Raw genomic sequence first — 15,001 nt, 5'->3', positions numbered from 1 at the left:
ACTGGCTTTCTTTCTTGAAACCCGGGGCAACTCTTCCAGGAATTGTGGTTGTTCTCCCTCCTCATCCATTTCTTCATCTTCCTCCTCAGTGTTGGTAATCACCTGGGGAGGTGGTCCTCTCTTCCCATGAGGAGGTGGAGGTGGTGGTGGGGGTCCACCAGCTGAAGCAACCAATGAAGCCATTTTCACACAAGCAAAATAGGTCTTCCAACAAGCAAAATAGGTCTTCCTCTCACAATGATGAAAGTCAGAGTGAGGAAAGAAGGAGGGGTTTTCATCATTTGGAAAAAACAATACTTCTCAACCAATGAAAAGTGTTATTTTTAGGTCACCTGACCTAGCCTTCCATAATTATGAAACTAAAAGTGAAATGAACCAATGAAAAGTTTTATTAACAAGTCATATGACCTCTCACGCTCATGTTACGCGCTGCGGAACGCTCCCCGGTTAGCTTCCGGGTCGCTCCGCTTCGCGCCTCGGTCCGCGCCCCGGGACACTTCCGGGTGCGCTAACGCGATACGTCACAAGACGCATTTCGCGGCAACGCGATACGTCGCGCTTTCGCGCCGCGAATCGCTTCCGGGGAGTTGCGTTTCGCGCCTCGGTCCGCGCCCCGGGGCACTTCCGGGTGCGCTAACGCAGTACGTCATAAGACGCATTACGCGGCAACGCGATACCGTCACTATGTTGATTTCTTACCGGTTCGCGGACCGGATCGCGGAATCAAATTGAGCTAACGGGAAGCTTCCCGGTTCGCGGACCGGGAGCGAAACAAAAAAAATATTAAAAAAAATTTATTAATAAACATATAAAATATATTTTTGGATTTAAAGAAGAATACATTTTACAGCTATAGATATTAGCTTTTAAAAAACCAATGAAATTCATTGAAAAAACCATAGGTTATAGACCATATATAGTTAGGAATTAGCATTTACAAAACCTTGAAAATTCACTGAAAAAACCATAGGTTATAGACCATATATAGTTAGGAATTAGCATTTAAAAAACCTTATTTTACTCACACAAAACCAATGAAATTCCATATATAGTTAGTTGTACTAACTATATATCGCGCACCCGCAATCCACTGCTGATCATGTCACATATTACATCATTCATGACATGGTCAGTGACATCACTGATGACATCACTGATGACATCTCAAATGACATCACTGATGACATCACTGATGACATCTCAAATGACATCACTGATGACATCACTGATGACATCTCATTTGACATTACTGATCACATCACTGATGACATCATTCATGTGATAATACAATGAACCTCTTCAGACTCTAATATAACCTTAGATACACTCAGTGTAAACAGAGACTCACAGACTGTCACTCATCCATGAAGTTACACACACACCTAGTCAGTCATGCAAACAATCAATCACACCTCCATTTTCTCAACTATACAGTTATACACACCTTACTTATTCAAAAATATACTAACACATATTTACTCTCTTATACAATCCTGGATACAAGTTCACAATGATCCATACAGCCACTCACACATTCACTGGCTCTTATGCACAGTTATTTATATATGTCAACTCTCACATGTACTGTGTTTTACATATGTACTTACTTTGACATGTAGCACTGAGATATTCATTCACTCACCAATACACTCATGCACACAGTCAACCGCCCATACAGCTGTTTCCACGTGCACTTTTGAACCCATACATGTAGTGAATCAACTGCTCACACATCTATGCACAGAGTCATACACCTCCCAGCCACCCACACACACACTCAGTCTCCCATACAAATACTTGAGCAACCAATCAATAACCCATATACTTACTCATATAGCTACTGATCAACACATGCAGCAGTTTACAGAACAACAGACATATTGATGCACAAATTAAGACAGTTTAGTCACTAACCCATGCACTCAGTGAGACACATTTAATCACTCACTCATTCATTCAGTCATGCACCTACTAAATCCTTCGTCCAGACACTTATACATCTACTCATTCTTCAATATGTAAGACATATTTTAACTTTACAGAAATACACAGTCACTGGATGTTGTCATCAGTGATGTCATCAGTGATGTCATTTGAGATGTCATCAGTGATGTCATCAGTGATGTCACTGACCATGTCATGAATGATGTAATATGTGACATGATCAGCAGAGGATTGCGGGTGCGCGATATATAGTTAGTACAACTAACTATATATGGAATTTCATTGGTTTTGTGTGAGTAAAATAAGGTTTTTTAAATGCTAATTCCTAACTATATATGGTCTATAACCTATGGTTTTTTCAGTGAATTTTCAAGGTTTTGTAAATGCTAATTCCTAACTATATATGGTCTATAACCTATGGTTTTTTCAATGAATATATATATATATGTATATATATGTATATATATATATTCACTGAAAAAACCATAGGTTATAGACCATATATAGTTAGGAATTAGCATTTACAAAACCTTGAAAATTCACTGAAAAAACCATAGGTTATAGACCATATATAGTTAGGAATTAGCATTTAAAAAACCTTATTTTACTCACACAAAACCATTGAAATTCCATATATAGTTAGTTGCACTAACTATATATCGCGCACCCGCAATCCACTGCTGATGATGTCACATATTACATCATTCATGACATGGTCAGTGACATCACTGATGACATCACTGATGACAACATCCAGTGATTATGTGTTTCTGTAAAGTTTAAATATGTTTTACATATTGAAGAATGAGTGGATGTATAAGTGTCTGAATGAAGGTTTTAGTAGGTGCGTGATTGACTGTATGAGTGAGTGATTAAATGCGTCTTACTGAATGCACGGGTTAGTGACTAAACTGTCTAAAAGTGTGCATCAGTATGTCTGTTGTTGTGCAAGCTGCTGCATGTGTTGATCAGTAGCTATATAAGTAGCTATATGGGTTATTGATTGGTTGCACAAGTATTTGTATGGGAGACTGAGTGTGTGTATGGCTGGCTGGGAGGTGTGTGACTCTGTGCAGATCAATGTGTACTTGTATCAGTGATTCTATAAGAGAGTAACTATGTGTTAGTATATGTTTCAAAAATGTAAGGTGTTCTGTGTTTAACTGTATAGATGAGAAAATGGAAGTGTGATTGATTCTTTTCAGGACTGACTAGGTGTGTGAGTAACTCCATGGATGAGTGGCAGAGTGTGAGTGTCTGTATAGGTGTATGAGTGCATATGATAGTGTTGTAAAGATGAGTGATTGTATGTATGAATGATTGTATGAGTGAATGTGTGTGTAGACATAGGAATCAGTGAGTGCGTATGTAGTAACTAGTATTGGTGTGTCAATGGTTTCAAAAATGATACTCTCTATTTAACACTGGGTGTAACGGAGGTTATATTAGAGTGTGAGGAGATGCATTGTATTATCACATGAATGATATCATCAGTGATGTGATCATTGATGTCAAGTAAGATGTCATCAGTGATGTCATTTGAGATGTCATCAGTGATGTCATCAGTGATGTGACTGACCATGTCATGAATGATGTAATATGTGACATCATCAGCAGTGGATTGCGGGTGCGCGATATATAGTTAGTGCAACTAACTATATATGGAATTTCAATGGTTTTGTGTGAGTAAAATAAGGTTTTTTAAATGCTAATTCCTAACTATATATGGTCTATAACCTATGGTTTTTTCAGCGAATTTTCAAGGTTTTGTAAATGCTAATTCCTAACTATATATGGTCTATAACCTATGGTTTTTTCAGTGAATTTCATTGGTTTTTTAACAGCTAATATCTGTAGCTGCAAAATGTATTCTTCTTTAAATCCAAAAATATATTTTATATGTTTATTAATAACTTTTTTTTAAAATATTTTTTTTTCTTCGTTCCCGCTTCGCGAATCGGGAAGCTTCCCGTTAGCTGACCTTGATGCCGCGAAATAGACCGCGAGCCGGTAAACGTTTCTTTACCGCAACTGCCGCGTTAGAAAACAACATCGTGACGCGTCCCGTCCGCATGACGTTTCGCGTTGTCGCGTGATACGTCATATGACGTGCTACGTTAGCGAACTCGTACGCTTACCGAGTCGCAAAGCACAGGTTTCTGGAAGCAAACCGGGAGGCCCTGCAAAGCGCGTAACGTAAACACAGCAGGTCATGTGACTTGGTAATAACACTTTTCATTGGTTCATTTCACTTTCGGTTTCCTAATGATGTAAGACTAGGTCATATGATCTAAAATGAACACTTTTCATTGGTTGAGAACTATTTTTTTTCCCAAATGGTGAAAATCCCTCCTTCTTTCCTCACTCTGACTTTCATCATTGTGAGAGAAAGACCCTTTGTTACCAGTGAGCAATGGCTTCTTTACTAGCTTCAGCTGGTGCTTCCCCACCACCTCCACCACATCCAAGGAAGAGTGGACCACCTGCTAAAGTTATAATTCAGCAAGAAGAGGAAGAAGAGGAACAGGACGACCTAGATAATCTCCCTATTATGGCCAGAAGATCTGTTGTACCGGAAGTAACGGGACCAGAGGGCAGGGAGATGGTGCCAAATATACAAACGAGATTTCGTGAAGTAAAACAAGTCTGCGTACATTGCAGTGGATTCATTTGCTACGGAGAAAGTAGCATCACTCTGATCAACAGAGCTATTGACAATCATGCTCATGTTTGTCCGAAACTCCCCAAACAATAAATTCTTTTTTTTTGTTTTCTTGCTCCTGTTGAGCCCTTTACAATGAATCGTTTTCGTTGCCCCCTCCGAAAAAAAAACAAAAAAAATATAAAACTGTTCAGAAAAATTCAAAAAAAGTAAAAAAATGTTCAGAAAAATAATAAAAAAAATATAAAACAACAAAAACAATTAAAAAAAAGTTCTTTTCAGAACTACCTCCCCGTTATTAAAAAATTGGTACAATATTTGCAACTGTGCCAACCTCTATTTCTCTTAGTTCGCTTCCCAGTTCGCTCCCCGGTACGCGAACCGGAAGCGAACGAAAATTTTTTTTTTTTAAAAAAGAACAGTAAGTATAAGGGAAGGAAACAGACAGTTATGTTAAAAGAAAGACAGCTATAGGGGAGTAAACTAGAGATACTATTACCCGTAATCCACTGCTGATGATGTCACATATTACATCATTCATGACATGCTCAGTGACATCATCAGCAGAGGATTGCGGGTAACAGTATCCCTAGTTTATTCCCTATAGCTGTGTTTCTTTTAACATAACTGTCTGTTTCCTTCCCTTATACTTACTGTTCTTTTTAAAAAAAAATTTTTAGATCAGTCAGAAACAGTGAAAGTAATGAAATATAAAAGACTACGTAGAATATGAGCACTGTATGCAACAACTTTGACACTTACAGAAGCCTCACCTTCTCCATGCCTCCTACACAGTTCTACATGTACATCATAAATGCAAACAGAACAGAATTAATTATACATGTTAAATGGTTTATTTTTGCTGTTCTCAGAATGTATCAAATTTCACTAAAACAGTTACTTGAAGGTATTCATCATATAACAGCGGGGAAAAAAAAACACAATCAAAATGATTGTGTTTAAAAAACCCATACAACATTACAAATCAGAATTCAGAACTCCTTAAAGTTAACTTACTTTCCATGACGGCCAAGGATGTCCTATGAACAGCTTACACTCTGTTGTGCTGTTATTACTTTCAACCCGCCACTTTCTGAAAGAAAACCTCCATCGTTTTCAAAAACATGTTACATACAATAAATGACTTCTTGCTCTCTACCACAAGATTCCACAAGGCCAAATCTTGTCAGAGCCATGTATAACTCTTGGAATTCTTGTTAGCCAATCCCGTCTTTTCGCATTTCCGCAACTTTCAGAATTAAAATGTTGAAGATCATTTACACAATCCTGGAGTAGTAATATCTTCCCCTTCTTGCTCAATCATGTTCTACATTTCCTATCACACTGATACTGCTTACTATGAAGCAGACTTACACTACCTTTATGACTAGTACAATTATTTAATTCTCTACATCACTTTTAATCACAAAGCAATGTAAAACAGTAGACAGCATTGCAGACTTACATTCCCTCTACTCCATGTTTTGATTCGCTGCTTCAATTAGCTTATAAAAAGAAATAGTTTTTCTGAACTCATTCAAAGTGCACGTATTTCTCAATAACGTCCAGTGTTAAGGTAAAAAGTTATGTCTCTGTACTACACTTATCTTCAAGGCCAAATAGTGTAGGAGCCATGAGAACTTCTTGAAATTCCTCAGAGCACATCCCGAGATTCTTTCCCTAAAATTTTGGTTTTAAAAACACCAGGTAACAGTTTTTAAGGTCATATGGCAATTTTTTTTTGAAAATTAAAACAGAATCATTGCAGAATGACCAGCCATTTCTACACTTTAAATAAGCTGTATAATGTCCTGATGTTATTGAAGAACCATCATGATATATAATTGCTACAGTTACAAAAGTCCTTCCTGATATTGACAACTGTGAAGCCACAAAATTTTTAATTAAAGTTGTCAATTTTGTTCCATCAGGCCTACATCGTTGGAACATTAAAATGACATACTGGCCATATGTTCGTATAAATAATGTGGACATCATTTCAGATTTACATTGCCTACACTCCATATTGTGATCAGCTGCTTTTACTAGCTTATTAAAAGAGACTGATTTACTGTCTGTCAAAGTTAAATATATAAATCTTTCTGAGTCTACACTAGTACTACTTGATACCCTACAGTTCTCGCAGTCATGCTGCCATTGATAAGAAAGCCCAAACAGATGATCTACATCTACACCTTCAGCATACAATACATCAAGCATATACATTAAAAACTCCTGACAATCTTGCTGACTATTTTGAGAGAATTGTGTTTGGCCTGAACATCTGTCTAACAGATTTCGAATTTCAGACACACTTTCTATGTTTGTTCTATCAGTGCTACATTTCTCTAACACAGAATTTAACAAACTGCAAAATCTTTGATCAGAATTGACCACAATCTCTTCTTTTACATTTTGTAGAGAAAACAAAACATTAACCACTACATTAGCATAGCAGTTGACACCAGAACTGTTTTCAAATTGAAAACCAACAACATCTTCAACAGAATCCTTTTTGTTTCTGCTTATAATTTCAGGTTCATCGACTTTTCGTCTTTTTGCTACAACCTCCCCAGTATTGGTCACATTTCTTCGTTTCCGGCCTACCACACGTTTCTCAAACAAAGGATACTGAGGCAAATGTGGCGCATACTCTCTTCTCAACCTATTGTATTCCTTAACACAATCTAGATCCGCACAAATGTTTGTGACATCACACTCAATCAAGTACAATCCCGATAAAGTCCTAACTCGTGACAATGCCACATATGCCATACCCTCCTTGAACACAGAACTGCCAATATTCACCAATGCACAGTCTACACTTAAACCTTGCGATTTATGGATTGTCACCGCATATGCCAAGCAAACAGGAAACTGCTTACGACGAACATATAAGTCTTTTACAAGCAAAAATCTAGCAGAACAACGAGCAATTAGCTGTACTTCCTCAATGCCATCAAATTTAATTTTTAAAAATTCAATTCCATCTCTATTTCTGTATTTCACAAAATCAACAACATTACCCATTGATCCATTTACCAGACCTCTTTCAACATGTAAATTCCTTCTTAAAATTATACAGCAGTTCAAGCACACATTCAGAGTCTTTTCAAAACCCGCAGTTTTAGATATACTCTTCTCTAATGAATCCAATTTTGTTTTCAGATTCTCAGACAAAATAATTGTTGATCCCATATGCTCTACTCTGTCAATAGCTTCCAATTTCACAATCTCTTGCTTTTCTAAATGCAACATTTTGTTGTTGAATTTGGCACATTCTGCAAGAGTTGGCATCAAACTAATTCCAGATTTTTTCTCAGTAACTTTCTGAAAAATATTCTCAGGCACAACATCTTCGTCTGGATATAAATTTGTCAGTAATCGTGCATGTAAAGCTTCTTTCCCATGCTCGGTCACTTTTCCAATTCTAACATCTTGTAGAATAGTCTTGTAAACTTCATCCTTTGCCTGACGCATATTTTCATGCAGTTCAGCATAATTGAAGTTTAACCATATATTGACGTTGCCAATACTCCCTAAGCACTTCCTGGTATCTTCATGCGTGAGCATTTTGAACACAGGTTGCCCTTTCACTGGTGTCAGCTGCAGAAGATCTCCGAAAACAATGATGTGTTTGCCACCAAATAACACATCATACTCTGTTTTGAGAACTTCTTGCATTCTCAAATGCACAAAGGCAAGCATGACATTGGAAACCATGCTTACTTCGTCAATGATAAGAAGTTTCATTTTCCTCAAGACTCTTGAAACTTCAAAACAAGCATCTCCAGATAGCTTGTGATATTCTAATTTGTTGTCATGCTCCACTGGCAGCATCAGTAAACGATGTAAAGTAATCCCTTTAATGTTATGTGCTGCCAGTCCAGTTGGAGCGGTGACAACACAAGACAGCGATGACTCTGTCCTTTCCTGCAAATAACATGAAATTGCTTTAATAAGGAAACTTTTTCCAGTTCCCGCTTCTCCACTCACGTACAGTCGGACAGGCTTCAACGACGTACATGAGCACTCTTTCTTGTCATGACTTAATCCATGATCAATTTGCATGGTAAGTTCGTCATATATTTTCCTCTGCTCAACGTTGAGTTGTCTTTCCAACTCTTCTAAGTTAACCACATCCTCCTGAGCATGTGCCATGGCTCTTTCCACTTCATTCATAGCAGTGGCAGCTTCATTTTCGATAAGAGGTCCTCCTAGTGGATCCTGACTCAATGAAGCAGAACTCTGACTGTCCTGAGAACTGTCTCTGGCAATCTCGGCTGCAATCGTTGCTTCCTGCTCAATTTCCACATTCAACATTTCTACATATTTGGGAAAAGCAGGACATTCTATGGTCTCCTTGGCAGCATTGAATGAGTCTTCGTAACAAAGGAAATCTCCAAGCAGTTCCTCTTCTGCACGCCAAGGCTTAAAAAGTTGCAAAAGTGCTAAATAGAAAAACTCCTTTTTTTCACGAGATTCGCCACTCAATTTTCGATGGTTTATCAAGTGGCATTTTCTTTGCTTGACCAGACATCCCTCACTTCCTATTACAGCATACACTCCTTTCTCAGTATCTTCTTTGATGTTCCTCTTGAATATGTAATTTTGCAGAACCTCATACAGACAAACATTCTCGAGGTGACTGCTTCGATTTGGATAATATGTATCCAACATGTTGCTCTTCAAAATGTCGGTACTGTTTGGCTCCTTTTCCGCCAAATACTCAATTTCCCGCACAGGTTTCAGAACTCGATTACGCGTTGCAGCAAGACCAACACTCGCCCAAACGATACTCCTGGACTTGGCATAGAGACTTGCTGAAGACAACCGGTCAGAACATTCGTAAGCTCCGATTTCTCGATGCGACAACATCTTCAGACTGAAACTGTACAACTTCTTGCTGAGGCTCTTTTCATGGGAAATGTCCTCCCACATATCCTATAATTCTGTCTTCTCTTTTTTGGTGATGTAAGATGTCACATACCGAGCCACAGTCATACAGTTATCAGCCACAAACTGTATATCCATGTTAGCATTCCACATGGACAAAATCACCGGGTTGTAGTCGTTGATGTACTTAGACTCTTCGTTCCTCTTCAAATTGTATGTGTTTTTAGGTGATTTCTTCATCACATTATGTCGCAGCGAAGACATCAAACTGTTCACTCTTCCTTTAGAAATCACCGATCGTGGAAAGCCGAAACGACATTTGGTGTAGAACTTGTCTTTGTTCCGGAATTTACGACGACAGTACTTTCCACATCGATGGCTTTGGAAACGTAGAACTTTTTCTCTTAGGCTTTTTTTCTCCTTTGCGTTTGGAACAGCACACGTAGAATACTGTTCTATGAAACTCATCACTGAGTCGTCTGCATCCGTTCCAAATTTAGGTGCATCCTTGATCCACAGCAACATATGTATATGAGGAGCACCTCTTGCTTGGTACTCGTTCCTCCAGAAGAAATCCAACACCTCTCCAAGAGGTGGATTCTTCTTATTCATGATGAAAGACATCATACCTTCAAATCTATGATTGAAGTACCTACATACATTGACTGGATCCAAAGAGCACAGTTCTCCGGGTGTCTTGAATTCGATGTTTTCTACGTTAGCATTTGCCTCTCGTAGAAATTCAAGTAAGTCTTCCCAGCCATACTCAGCACAGCTCAAAGTGAGGAACCATGTGGGAGTTCCTAAGTTCCTCAGCATACATTTTAAATCACCATGACGACGGTACCAGTACTCATTAGTACCACGCTGACACGCCATGAGATTAATCAGGTGAGAATCCAAAATACTGTCTTGGACATTGACTTTATCCATAAAGTCACTTGCCGAGATGTTTTGCATGTGTATACCACTTTTCAAGATGTGGTTCACTGCATATGACAGTCCAGACAGATCGCTTTCAAACAGGAGATGAAACAAATAAGGAATGCATTGTCGAAACCTAGGATCTCCTGCATACAATCGCAAAGTCCGGTATTCAGAAGCAGGAATTTGATGAGGTCGCTCATCATATCTTCCTCCCTGACCTGTTGGAAAAAGCTGTGGGAAACACCGAGCTTCCAAACTTTCCTCCCAAACACTAATGGGACTCCCTTTCGCTTGTTTCATTTGAAACAACTCAATAGCATTCCCCATGACTTCCTTGGAATGCAAAGGATGAACACTATAATGTTCATATATTTCTTCACTAGTACAGGGTTCTACTTTCTCAATTTGACCAGCACACAAATCGCTATCCTCTTCCTCACTTACTTCCTCTTCTGCAACATATACATTTTTATAGTATTTATTATATTTTTTCAAATACAATGTTGCCCTTTTGACTTTCCTAACATCTACTAAATCTTGCCATATTTTCTTATTCTTTGTCGGAACCCCATTAACTAAGATAACAAGAGGTTCCTCTTCCACTTTTTCTACTCCAATTGTGTTAATGTTTTTCTTCAAATCTAGAGGCAAATAAACAACTCTTCCCTTTAATCCTCTCTGTAAATCTGATGGAGGCAATTTCCCTGTCTTTGGCTCCATTCTTACAATAGCCTGAAAGGGATGGATACTTTGAATCAAAATAGATTCATAAGTATTTAAATCCTTCAATTCAGAAGGAATCTCAACCAATTCCAGATTATTATGAACTGCTCTAGCAGGCATCTGGTTTTGATTTAATTTGTTACAACAATAAGTACACACACGTTGATCCAATCCCAAATCAAAACAATTTTCTACCATCAAGTATGTTGTAAAATCCTTCCATTCACTATTATTTTCCCTTTCACTTTTTCCATATAAATCCACTAACTTAGTCTGATTCTTATAATAAGTGCGTCGACAACACACACAAGTGAAATTTGGCCTCTCACTTGATTTCACCTCAAACGTCGCAATTTCCCTCTGGAAATTATCTGTACTGGAAACCTGTACACTATCTTCCACATTACTCTCTTCTTCTTGGTCAATTTCAACATTCTCCTCTTTACTTCCAAAGTAACAAAACTCAATTTCTTCACATATATTCTTCACATCTATTTCAGAACCATGCAAAAGAGCAGCGCATAATTGTTTAAGCATAATTGCTGGACTCTTAGCATAATACAACATTCTAACTAATTTCCTCACTTTATTATGATGCACTGCTAGCATCCTGAAATGATGAAAAACACTCTGGCATACTCTCCTGGAAAGACAAGCCAGTGAATGACCATGCAAACCTATCACTTCTCTCACTCTGCAAGGATCTAATTCTTGCAACAACTTCATTTTCTGCTTCAAACTTTTCTTACTCATGTCCCGCATGTGCATTGCAATTACTGTGCGCGTGACTGCCGGGAGTGACGAGAGCGAGGAGCGGGTAAGGGTGCTTTGATTCGTCCCCAGAAGGATGAGGCTACCACAGACTTGCCATCAACACAAGATGCAGATTTGCCTACCTGCCTACTTTGCGTATGTCTAAGTGGCTCAGTTTACTGTGAAGAAACAGAAATTGAAGCTATACCCCCTTTGCCAAAGGAGACCTCCTACCTCTATGCACGCTTCAACAAGATCAAAAAGATAACTGCCAAAGACTTCGCGGACATTCCTACCCTGAAAAGAATTGATCTGACTGGAAATAGGATCGAAGAAATTGAAGACGGAGCATTTGCAAAACTGAATTTACTAGAGCAGCTGTCTCTCGCTGACAATAAAATATCAAGACTTCCAGCATTACCTGTGAATCTGACATCATTTAATGCAAACAATAACAGAATTAAAAGCAAAGCCATCAAGGCAAATACTTTCAAGAAACTGAATAATTTGTCCTACCTCTACTTGGCTGAGAACTCCCTTGAAAGCGTGCCACTTAACCTGCCAGAGAGCCTTCGTATACTTCACCTCCAGTTCAACAACATCACATCCATCACTGACGACACATTCTGCAAATCCAACAATACACGCTATGTTCGAACAAAAATGGATGAGATAAGAATGGAGGGCAACCCAGTCATTTTGGGAAAGTATCCCAACAGTTTCACCTGCTTGAAAATGCTTCCGACTGGATCCTACTTTTAATAAATAGGAAAGGTAACACCAGAGCCTTTCGAAAGTCACGTACGCCTTTGGTGAAGAAGGCCTGAAATGATCTCTTCAATGAAAATTCTTTACAATTAAGCTTTTCGAAAAAAAGAACTGCATGGATGTTCTGCAAAGTTTTCCACATTTAATTGAGCTGAATTAGCCAGTATGCTATTTTCTTAAAGCTAAACAGTAGCAAAAACTTTTTTTTGCAATATTTCTGTTTTGATGTCACCTTATTGTATGACTTCATTAAGTTATGTATGCAAATCTGTATTAAAGCTGTGCTTTATTGTCACAGATTAAACATTTTACGTAACTTCCATTGTTAAATGTTTACTTTTTGTTACTCATTATTGGATCCTAAACCTGGCTACCCAAATTGTCCACTCCCCTCCTAGACCTTGCACTACCCTCAAGTCTTGGCCATGCAACCTTGGCATAAGGGCAGGGTAAGATAAGCCGTCTTCAGCTGGTGTGATAGTAGCTGTCTCACCATCAACCTTATGTGTATTTGTATAGTGCACAACTCATCAGGAGGGTATCTTGGCATGGAAACAGGAGCTGAATGGGCCGAGCCAGGGTCGGGCTAGGTGAAGAGCCATGTCTTCGGTTTCTTGCTGAATTCAAGAATTGAAGAGGAGGCTCTGATGTGCAGGGCTAGGTCATTCCAGGTTTTAGAAGTGAAGCAGAAGGCCCAATCGCAGGGTCTGGTTCTTCTTATAAAGTGGGTATGGGTAAATATGAGTCTGTCTGAGAGCGGATATTTCTGGCAGGTTTGGGGAAGTTTATGCCTTTGTTAAGGTACGTGGGACCAATGTTGTGCAAGGTTTTGTTTGTGTGCATAAGGAGTTTGAAGAGTGCTTATCTGTGGACTGGGAGCCAGTGGAGTATTTTGAGGTGGAGCCTGATGTTTGAGGAATGTGAGGTTGAGGGCAAGCCTGGCCACAGAGTTTTGTATAGTGTGGTGTGTTCTGGTCATCTTAGCATTGATTCCAGCACAGAGTGTTGCCATAGTCTGGCTTTCTGGTGAGGAGTGTTTACGTGACTGTACTGTGAGTGTTGGTGAGGAGCCTTCTTGAACATCTTAAGTGTGTGAAAGCAGGAGACAGAGACAGCGTTCACTTAGCTGGTCATAGTGAGTTGGTTGTTGATTACTATTCTGAAATTCTCTGCATGGGTTTCCAGGATATGGGTCTGAGTTTGGCAGGGCACCAGATCGAGTCATGGAGCAAGGTGTCTCTGAGACTTGTGTTTTTCATCCATCTGGTGACTTTGGTCACTCAGGTGGAGAAATTGGTACTGTGTTTGGCGTCTTATTGGAGTGGGGGAGTTTGAACTAGGAGTTATCAGCATAGGAAATGGCATTGATTCCATGGGTGCGGATGATGCTGGCGAGTGGGTTCCTGTAGGTGTTAAAAGAGGGGGTTGAGTGATGATCTTTGTGGAACTCTGAAGATGAGATTGAATGCGTCCGAGGGGAAGTGAGTCAGGCTGACGACTGGGTGCAGCCACTCAGGAAGGAGCAAATCCAGTTTATCTCCTCATCTGGGGGCAGCTCTGCTCTTAAATGTAAGGGTGAATGTGAGGAAAACATGGCAGAGCTGGAACTATCACCTACCCAATAAATTTCAGGCCTTGTTTCGTGGACTTCCTACTGCCTCCTATCACAAAAGTATTAAAGAGGACCAAAAACATCTAATTACGTTAAATGCATTGCTATAAACCAGATTCTAGCTATTATAATTTAAAGCAATGCCTAGTCTATGCTAATTCTAGACACACCAGGTCACAAAGGAAATTGACAATGGGTGAATGGAATAGCACAGCAAAGTCCTAACATAAGAGCTCTCCAACAGAACTAGGAAAATCTAAGTCTCCCTTAGCGAGTTTCCTCTTCTTGATTAGGTCGGCTCTCAGACCGGCCTCAGGGGGGACATCTGTTTGTCAGGGAAGTCAGGCAGCGGCCATCTTAGTGAGGGCTCGCGCTGCACGTCGCGCTTCTAGCGCTTATAAACAGGAAATGCGAGCATGACTCTTGATTGCTGCTTATTCCTCCTGAGGCTTGAGCCGGGAGGCCACTTTTAATTGTGTTGCTGTTTTTACTCTTTTCCCGTGTGTCCGTTCCCTCCCCCTCGCTCTTTATTTTATTTTAAAACTTAAATTGGAAAGACCTACCCACTACATTTGCGCTGCTCGCTTACAGCGCTAGGACAGTCTCCCTTAGCGAGTTTCCTCTTCTTGATTAGGTCGGCTCTCAGACCGGCCTCAGGGGGGACATCTGTTTGTCAGGGAAGTCAGGCAGCGGCCATCTTAGTGAGGGCTCGCGCT

General features: G+C 39.5%; 1 protein-coding gene and 1 pseudogene across 1 annotated transcript in view; both read left to right on the top strand.

The window, feature by feature from the left end:
* Positions 1–12,993, top strand: part of LOC144819136 (mimecan pseudogene) — a 36,471-nt pseudogene extending 23,478 nt beyond the window's left edge.
* Positions 1–15,001, top strand: part of LOC144819772 (neuronal acetylcholine receptor subunit alpha-7-like) — an 892,484-nt gene that overhangs the window by 381,366 nt on the left and 496,117 nt on the right. The gene's annotated exons all lie outside the window — the stretch shown is intronic.

Source organism: Lissotriton helveticus, chromosome 2_1, assembly GCF_964261635.1.
Source record: "Lissotriton helveticus chromosome 2_1, aLisHel1.1, whole genome shotgun sequence".
Taxonomy (NCBI): Eukaryota; Metazoa; Chordata; class Amphibia; order Caudata; family Salamandridae; genus Lissotriton; species Lissotriton helveticus.
The sequence above is the reverse complement of the archived record's forward strand: the minus strand, read 5'-3'. Positions and strand labels throughout refer to the sequence as shown.